Genomic DNA, 8,123 nt, shown 5'->3' with positions numbered 1-8,123 from the left:
CTACGGCACACTTGGACCTGTTGCTTCGAGAACCACAGCCTGAGTCGGAGCTTGGAATCTTCGATGAGTGCTGCATACGATGATGAGTCTGCTCTCCTCATGTTCATAGCTTCCTGGAGAAGTGTCGAGTCGGTTTCAAAAACCACACGTAACGCCCCGAGATCCGCCGCAATGTTGATTGCTTCCGACAGTGCTATGGCTTCAGCTCCAAACGGACTTGCTACCTGCTCCGTCTTGCCTGCTCGGGCTGTGATTACCTCTCCAGATTCATCCCGGGCCACGACTCCCCAAGTGGCAAAGTTGTCGCCTGGTTTGAAGGCGCCGTCCAGGTTAATTTTGATCATCCCGTCGCAAGGGGGCCGCCATTCCAGCTTCTCCTTCTTCTTCGTTCTCTCGCGAACAGGTGCAAGTACTCCAGCGAGTTTGACAACACTCTCCGTGTCAGTTCTTCACAAGGTACTACTAGCTCTCCCTCTCTGAGCTTATTGCGATTATTCTACCAGTGCCACCACATGGTGAGAATCTGCACACACTTATTTTCATTTAGACCCCATAAATGGTCCATCATTGCGTGCACAGACGTGATCTCTTCAAGCTCATTCCTCTCCTTTTCAAACCCGAGTACCCTCCACACTGGCTTCACGTGTTTACACTTGATGAAAAGATGAGCTCCATCCTCGTCAGCACATCCACAGAACAGACACTTGGTGTTATCGAGCTTCATACCCCTCCGGGTTAGATTGGTTCTGAAGGCAAGGGACTCGTGTTTTATCCTCCATGCAAACATCTGAATTTTTCGCGAGCACGGAAGCTTCCAAAGGCACTTCCAGGCCTGATATTCACAGCTCTCAAAGTTACCCGGAATCATATTACTGCTCCCAGCTCTAACCGTGTTGCTCTTCCTTTCAAGGTGAACCTGTAGCTTGTACGCATTTCGGACCGAATGCTGCCCTTTGGAGTCAAAGTGCCACGCAATGAAGTCAGTAGCACCTTCACGTAGGGGGATTTGCAGGATGCGTTGGGCATCATCAGGCCAAAATAAATCATGCACCAGTTGTGCGTCCCAAGAGCCAGTGACGGGGCAAATCAATTCGCTGACATGTGTTAGGATGTTCTGACCTTTGGGGGTGATAACTTGACGCGACCAGGCCCTAGGGCTCCACGGGTCCGACCATATGTTGACTTGAGTACCGTCCCTAATGCGGCAGATGTACCCTTGCTTGATGAGCTCTAGACCATGCAATATACTTCTCCAAGAATAAGAGATACCCTCTTTCGCCTCGGCCTCCAGAATTGAGCAGTGAGGAAAGTAGCGAGCCTTCAGGATGCGAGCACAAAGACTCTCTGGGTCCTGCAGAAATCGCCACCCTTGCCTTGAAAGCATTGCGATATTGAAATCATAGATATTCCTGAAGCCCAGTCCTCCTAGTGCCTTTGGTTGTGTCAACGTCTCCCAACTGATCCAATGCATCGTGTTCTCATTATCTTGTTGACTCCACCAGAATTTGTTCATCAGAGAATCGAGTTCCTTGCAAAAACCCTTGGTTAAGTCGAAGCATGACATGGCGAAGTTCGGTATAGCATGTCCGACCGCCTTAACCAAAGTTTCCTTGCTCGTTTTGGCCAGCAGCCGCTCCTGCCATCCATTCATGCGTCCACATAGGTTCTTCTTGATGTATGCAAACACCTTCCTTCGTGATCTACCCACATGTACAGGTAGGCCGAGATATCTTTCATTCCAATTCTCACTGACAATGCCAAGTGCAGCCTTGACCTCGTCTTTGGACTCCTCCGAAGTGTTCTGTGAGAACATAACAGCAGATTTGTCTAAGTTGATACATTGTCCAGAGCAATTTTCATACAAGTCCAGAATCTCCCTAAGGGCAACCGCCTCCTGCTGGTTAGCTTTGAGCATGATCATGGAGTCATCAGCAAAAAAGAGATGTGAGACGCTCGGTGCAGCTTGGCATATCTTGACGCCCGAGATCCTTCCCGCCCGTTCAGCCTCATGCAGCAAAGAAGAGAGACCTTCAGCACATATGACGAAGAGGTAGGGCGACAGAGGATCTCCTTGACGCAGGCCACGCGACGGGCAAAACTGGTATGTCAGGATGCCGTTAACCTTGATCTGATAATGCACCGTATGCACACAGGACATGACGAGGCTTACCCAGCGATGACTGAAGCCCATCTTGGTCAACATTGCCTGGAAGTTCCGTTCAACTCTGTCGTACGCCTTGCTCATATCAGCCTTCACCGCTGTCACCCCTTCCTTTCTCTTCCTCTTGTTTCTTTGTAAGTGCGAAATCTCATAGGAGATCAGAACCTTATCTGTTATTAGCCTGCCCGGTACGAAGGAACTCTGGTTTTCAGAGATTAGGTTCGGGAGCACCACCTTCAACCGATTTGCTATGACCTTCGAGATGAGCTTGTAAACAACGTTGCAGAGGCTGATCAGTCGCAGATCCTTGATTCTAGAGGGGTCTTTCACCTTGGGTATAAGAACCACAAGAGTGTCATTCCAACCCACGGGCATATTACCACCATTCAGCGCCCTAAGGACTTCCTCAACCACTTGGTCACCCATAAAATGCCAATGTCGTGTGAAGAACATGGAGGGCATGCCGTCCGGACCCGGTGCCTTGAGGTCGCCAATATGATCCAGGGCTGCCTTGATTTCTTCTCTAGTGTATTCAGCATCAAGGGTACGACGCATGGCAGGAGTTACTCGGGGGCTGACCGTATCGATCAGTTCATGTGCCCTATCCCCGGCCGATGAGGAGAAAAGATCCTGAAAAAACGAGCAGACATAGTTAGATAAATCTCCTTCCTCCACGACCGACCCATCCTCCCTCCTCAACTCTTTGATCCTATTAGCTTTCTTCCTTCCTAACGCCACGAGCTGGAAATATCTTGTATTCCGATCACCATCTACCAGCCACCAGACATGTGCTCGTTGTTTCCACATGGTGTTCTTCTTCTCCTCCAACTCGTCAACCAAGCACCTCAACCTAGCCTCCTCCACGATCTTCTCCTGTGATACTCTAGAATGCATGCACGTCTCTAGTTCATTCTTCGCTTTTTTCAGCCTCCCTTCATGCTCCCCTACTACTTTTCTATCCCACACCCGCATCGTCTCCGCCACTGTTTTTAGAGCAGCCGCCACGCCTTCCCCCCTTTTTGCCCAACTCCTCTCCCATGCCTCCCGAATAACATCCTCACACCCCTCCTCCTGTAGCCACCGTGCTTCAAACCTAAAGCCACGTTCCCCATTCATCCACCTTTTACTCGCTCCTTGCATTTGCACAATGACTGGCCTGTGATCGGAGTGTCGGGGAATGCCGTTGATCACTACATAATTCGGGAATTGCTGTCTCCATTCTTCATTACCGACGGCCCTGTCAAGTCTCTCGCAAATGTATGTGCTCACATCTTTGCTGTGATTCCTCCATGTGAATATATCACCCTCAAAACCAAGATCATTCATCTCACATACTGTCAAAGCATCCCGAAACCCGTCCATCATGTGTTGCGCTCTCGGGGCACCTCCTACCTTCTCAACCTCCGATAATATTTCATTAAAGTCGCCCACACACATCTATGGCCTTCCTTGTTGGTGCTGCTGTTTAAGGATTTTTAATGTTTTCCAGGTCTCCTTCTTTCTCCCTGTAGCTGAATGTCCATACATACCCGTGAGCCTCCACACCGGATCATCACCCTCCTTCACATCCACATCAACATGCCTCCTACCATATGATCTAAGACAAACTTCCACCCCTCTCCTCCAGAACATGGCTATACCTCTACTTCTCCCCTCAGGGTTCCAAACTGACATGTTGGCTAACCCCAGCTTCCACCTTAAATGACCTAACTCCTTCTCATACAACCTTGTCTCCAATAAAAACAAGATGTCAGGGTCCTCTAGTCTTCCCAGCTCAAGAAGAGACCGAACCGCCGGGCCATTCCCCAACCCCCGACAGTTCCAGCTGACGATTTTCATTATATACGGCGGGACTGCTCGAGCAGCCCGGCCAATATCTGTTCATTTGTTTTGTTCCCATCCTCCTCCTGGGCTATCACCTTACTCACCCCACATCCTCCATTATCTTTCCCTTCTTTGCTTCACCCTCCAAGTCTTCATTGATCTCCATCAGGATTCTTTTATGACCCACGATTCTTTCGCTACACACAGCAGAAGCCCTCCTCTTCTCCTCCCCACCGGTCCTCTATTTGAAAGTACCCCGCTGCCATTCCTTTGTGAGCTCGGCTCCTGCTCCCCCTCCCATGTTATCCTCCTCCCGTGTTGCTAGCACCTCCTCCCCATCCTTAGTTGTCACAGCCACCGAACCCACCTGGGCGACAGGTACCCCCTCCACCGCCTGACTCTGCTCATGCACCACCACCTCTTCCCCAATGTTGGAATCTCTCTTCTCCTGCTGCTGCTGCACCACACCCTCCTCCATATCCAGTTTTCTTAGGGTTTCCCCCATGTGGCGACACCGTGTCTTTCAGCTTGGGTGGGCTTGTCACCTCTTCTTCTCCTTCCCTACCTCCTTTGCCACCCGAATCCTGGCCGGCATTCTTGCGCCATGACAGGCTGTCGCTCCCACTACCACTTCCCGTCCTTCCTTGCGATCAGCTGTAGCCATAGTGCCTGATTCCACCTCCTCCCCCTCCACTTCCTCCACCCCTCGTCTTCCAGCTCCGTTCGTCCTCCCCCATAAACCTCCTCCTCCCAACATTAGCTCGCAGCCACAGCCCAAACTGAGCTCTCTCCCCCTTGTTCACCTTGATATAGCAGTCCGTTGCCACATGTCCTATTATTCCACATGTACAGCAAAAGCCCGGTAAAAATTAGTACTCAAATCTGCACCACAAGCCCTCTCCTTCTTCCTCCTCCTCTCTGCCATCTATGCTCATCCGTTTCTTCCTCTTGTTAGCACCTCCACCCTCTTCATCATCGAGAGTGAAGCCTCTCATCACTGGTTTTTCAATGTTCATTCGGACCTTCACCCTCAAGAACTTCCCAATAGCCCTTCCATCCTCTCCTGCATCTACCTCCACGAACCGCCCAATGATGTTGCCCATCTCCTCCATTGAATCCTCGTTCATCATGCCAAGTGGGAGGCTAAAAATCCTCACCCAAATCGGGATCTCATTAAAATCGTAGTCCTCAATTCTTTTCCCCGGATCATAGTCCTCCACAACCACCAACTCTTTGTCAAACATCCACGGTCCGTCCTCTAGTGCTTTCCTCTTCCCAGACTCTTGTTTGAACGTGAACACAAATCTGTTGTCACCAGCCTCTTTGTAGTCAATACCCTTAATTGGGCACCAGATCCGTCCCAGTGAGAGACAGATCGCATCAGGATGAGCTGGTTTCTCTGAAACAACTCTTCCTACCACTTGGGCCGCCGCTTCCTTCCCCTCCCCCCCTAGACGGATCTTCACTCCTTTCTTCTCCTCCGAGAGCTCCAGGTTTCCCAGCAGCCCCGGCACTATCTCCATCTCCTGTTCTTCACCCGACGCCTCCTCCAAACTCCTCCTAGGGTTTCCGGGGTGTATTACGACCCTGTGCCCTAGGGAACACAGGGAAGGACTATGGTGGGGAAGGATGGACGGGGGAAACGCGTCGTTGAAGGGGACGCGTGATCAAACAATCACACGGACGGTCACCGCATCCGCTCTCTGGAGGAGATGGGAGCGGATGACCAAAACCCTAATCGCCCCGCGATCGGCGGAGCGTACACGAACCGTCACCCTAGGGACGGACTCCGGGTCGGTCCCTCTCTTCCTACTCCCTCCGTGAAGTTTCATAGAGGTCCTGCTTACGCCACGCCACGACTTGATTGCGCCACCCCACGCTTGCCTCGGCGTGGCCTAACTAAAACCCATGAAAAACTCTCTCGACCGCAACGTGAACACAGCACGCCTCTGGCCGGACTAAACGAAACATCTAATACAAATGCATGTTGGGCCTACCAGCTAATGTAGCCCATAATTATGGGGAAAACAAAGCGACTATTGAGCGATGTGATTAACACAACACACCTGACGTTTAAATTTGCTCTACCTATACTTCGTTCAAGTCGTAAGACTCGCATATTGTTTCTGTTGGTTTCGACCTCTTGAAATCGGGTAAATCCCTGCTTAAAAAAAAACATCCCTCCACTCACCACTGGCCAGGACATCCCTCCACTCACCCACACCCCCTGTTATTCTGCGGCGACGGCAGCCGAACCAGTGAACCCTCGTACTCCTCTCCGCCTGGGCATCCACTGCCGCGTCTTCCCTAGCTCCGCGCAGTCCCCTTCCTAGGCCTCGCCGTCGTCCACCGTCGTGGTGCTCTCGGCACGGCGTGGTCAACGTGGTCAAGGAACGACTTCCATCGGACATGGACTCTACGTGGAGAGGCTGACAGCTGGGTCCACGGCCGCAGCAAGGAAGTGCCCCCTTATTACGCGGAAAATAATGATACCTCCACCTAACAGCAGGGACCCACCGGACGGGCCACCGTATTTCACGAAAAAAACGTTTCCCCCCTGAGGGAGTCCCGGACTAGGGGGTGTCCGGATAGCCGAACTATCATCATCGGCCGGACTCCAAGACTATGAAGATACAAGATTGAAGACTTCGTCCCGTGTCCGGATGGGAATTTCCTTGGCGTGGAAGGCAAGCTTGGCGATACGGATATGTAGATCTCCTACCATTGTAACCGACTTTGTGTAACCCTAGCCCTCTCCGTTGTCTATATAAACCGGTGGGTTTTAGTCCATAGGACAGAACAACAATCATACCATAGGCTAGCTTCTAGGGTTTAGCCTCCTTGATCTCGTGGTAGATCCACTCTTGTACTACCCATATCATCAATATCAATCAAGCAGGAGTAGGGTTTTACCTCCATCGAGAGGGCCCGAACCTGGGTAAAAACATCGTGTCCCTTGTCTCCTGTTACTATCCGCCTAGACGCACAGTTCGGGACCCCCTACCCGAAATCCGCCGGTTTTGACACCGACATTGGTGCTTTCATTGAGAGTTCCTCTGTGTCGTCACCGATAGGCTCGATGGCTCCTTCGATCATCAACAACAACGACGCAGTCCAGGGTGAGACTTTTCTCCCCGGACAGATCTTCGTATTCGGCGGCTTTGCACTGCGGGCCAATTCGCTTGGCCATCTGGAGCAGATCGAAAGCTACGCCCCTGGCCGTCAGGTCAGATTTGGAAGTCTGAACTTCACGGCTGACATCCGCGGAGACTTGATCTTCGATGGATTCGAGCCACAGCCGAGCGCGCCGCACTGTCACCATGGGCATGATTTAGCCCTGCTGCCGGACAGTGCCCTGGAGGCCGCACACGAGTCCGCTCCGACCCTCAATTCGGAGCTGGCTGCGCAGATCGAGGACGGGTGGCTAGACACCGCCTCGGGGGCTGCAACCTCTACGGCGATGGAGCCGAATACTGACCTTGTCCCTTGTGAAGCTCGTGACTCCGAGGTTCCAGACTCCTCGCCGGACTCCGAACCCCTCGCGCCCCTACCAATCGAATCCGGTTGGGCGCCGATCATGGAGTTCACCGCTGCGGACATCTTTCAGCACTCACCTTTTGGCGACATCCTGAATTCACTAAAGTATCTCTCGTTATCAGGAGAGCCCTGGCCGGATCACGGTCAGGACGGTTGGGATGCGGACGACGAAGAAATTCAAAACCCACCCACCACCCACTTCGTAGCCACTGCCGACGACCTAACTGACGTTCTAGACTTCGACTCCGAAGACATCGAAGGTATGGACGACGATGCTGGAGACGACCAAGAACCAGTGCCTACTGGGCACTGGAAAGCCACCTCAACTCACGACGTATACATGGTGGATACACCAAAAGGAAGCGATAACGAGGAACAACGGGACGCGGCGAAGGATAATTCCCCCGAAAAACAACCAAAATGGTGACGCAAGCGATGCCCGAAGTCCCGCCTCGATAACAAAAGCACCCATACTGACCCATCCGTAGAGCAGGGCGAACCAGTGGATGACAAACATGCCACCAAGCAACCATCCGAACAGGATGAATTGGACGAGCAACCCATCCCCGACGAAAACAACAGTCCAGACGATCTCACGTCG

This window comes from Triticum aestivum, chromosome 7B (assembly GCF_018294505.1).
Source record: "Triticum aestivum cultivar Chinese Spring chromosome 7B, IWGSC CS RefSeq v2.1, whole genome shotgun sequence".
In the NCBI taxonomy this organism is placed as follows: domain Eukaryota; kingdom Viridiplantae; phylum Streptophyta; class Magnoliopsida; order Poales; family Poaceae; genus Triticum; species Triticum aestivum.
This window is presented reverse-complemented; position numbering follows the sequence as displayed.